Source organism: Aplysia californica, unplaced genomic scaffold (genome assembly GCF_000002075.1).
Source record: "Aplysia californica isolate F4 #8 unplaced genomic scaffold, AplCal3.0 scaffold00077, whole genome shotgun sequence".
NCBI classification, from domain to species: domain Eukaryota; kingdom Metazoa; phylum Mollusca; class Gastropoda; order Aplysiida; family Aplysiidae; genus Aplysia; species Aplysia californica.
Window position 1 is genome coordinate 1,517,093 of NW_004797347.1, and position 1,966 is coordinate 1,519,058.

The window sequence follows — 1,966 nt, forward strand, 5'->3', positions numbered from 1 at the left end:
CTACCAACTCCACACATCCTCAGACACACACACACACACACACACACACACACACACACACACACACTATATATTCCCCAAAAACAAACAAACAAACAAACCTACACACATGTGCACACACACACACACACACACACACACACACACACATACACACACATAGACACCCTGGCACTACACGTCAGTAATTTTGAAACACATCTGATGTCAAGTTCGATTACTAATTAAAGTAAGTATATCAACGAGTCTGTCTATCCGACTCAATTTGACCCAATTTGATGACCAAAAGTGTATACATCTCTTAAGCAGCAGAAAAAAGAGAGGATGCTAATAAAAACTAATTTAAAAAGGCAAAAATCAAGGAATACAAAAGCTGTGCCACTCCTATACCACCCCTCCCGGCAAAAAACAACAAACCCAACAAACTAACAAAACAAACGAACAAAACATAAGACCCCTAATAAATAACCAAGAACAAAAACGGGAAAAATGCAACAATATACAGACAAACAGAAAGGAAAGAACGGGGCATGCTTTTAAAAACAAGGAAGCTTACAAAGGACACGGAACTAAATGTAACGGTGCACCAATGTGTCGTACCTGCTCTCTTTGCTGACATCAGTTTTGTGGGAGAAGAAGAGCAGTTTAAAATCAATTTTTCTTTTTAAAGTTTTATTTCCAACTTCAAAATGAGATTTTATTTTTTCAAGGCCAGAGCAACAGGCGTCTGTGGTACAGCACTTAGACGTTTCGCAGCAGCACGCAGAAGACTCGAGTTCGATTTCAGTGTGCAGAGAATTTTTATCGAGTATCTCGGTCTTTCTGCTTGGACTTTGAGCATGGATTTATTTAAGGAACGCCCAATTGGGGTACGAACCCTTGCAGTCAGCTCTGTAGCCCAACATAATTCCAAATGAGCTAACGAAACGCTCTTTTATAGGTATAGCGGAACGAGGAAACAAAGCATGGAACAAACAGAGAGATGGGAATATCAAAGAACAAAATTATAGTGCATTTGTTGATTAAAAAAGTATGAATAAACGTGCTGAAGAGGTCTCAGGGTCGTTCTTAGAGCTGTTTAACGTTTGACTAGGTCAGCATTTATCCTTAGCCTTCGTGTCCATTGGAACGGAAAAGACCTAATTTTTTTGTCGGGAGGAAGAAAATCGGTTGGGTCGTTTCCGTCTTCTGTGTCCACACAGTTCGGGAAAGACAAGTCTAGTCTGTTGGCCTAGGGGCCTACTTATTCCACGGATGTGTACGCTAGACCGGTGTCGCGGTGGGCTGTGTCCTCGGTTCGGGCTATAAATAGTCAAGAGGTCGATGAACCCAAGACGGGAAAGAGAAATGTATAGGTTTTAAAGAAAAATGGGTAAAATTGTTAAAATGCATTGAAACCAAGTGGTTTGCGCGTACACTTGGCTCATTTTGAGGCGCTGATTACGAATATGACATTAGATTTTTAAACCGAATGCAATATTAGAATTCATTTCTTTCTTTCTTTCTTTCTTTCTTTTTTTTTGGGGGGGGTTCCGGCAAGGCCTATGGCTGATGAATCAAAACCGGGCCGGCTAAAACGCAGCAAGCGGCTTTTCAACCGACCAGTGTTTTGGCGGGACGTGTCGTGTCGTGTCTGTTGACACAACCAAACGGAATTCTCGCTGATTCCTTAGGAAATAAACGGTGCTCTATTTCAACTACCGACTTTCCGAGAGACGGACAGAATCGGGTTGTTTGGTTTCCGTTCCAATGGACACGCACCCTCACACCGTCTTTGATTCCAAGCGTTCTGACGATGTCTCTCCTTTGGAACGTATCAAGGAAGTCAGGATCAGAAGGGAAGGAAGCAAGCATTTGGGCAATCTACTACCTCTATGTCTACCACCCAGACAAAGTTGTATCATGTATACTGCTGTAAGATCTACTTCCTCTATGTCTACCACACAAAGCTGCATCATGTATACTG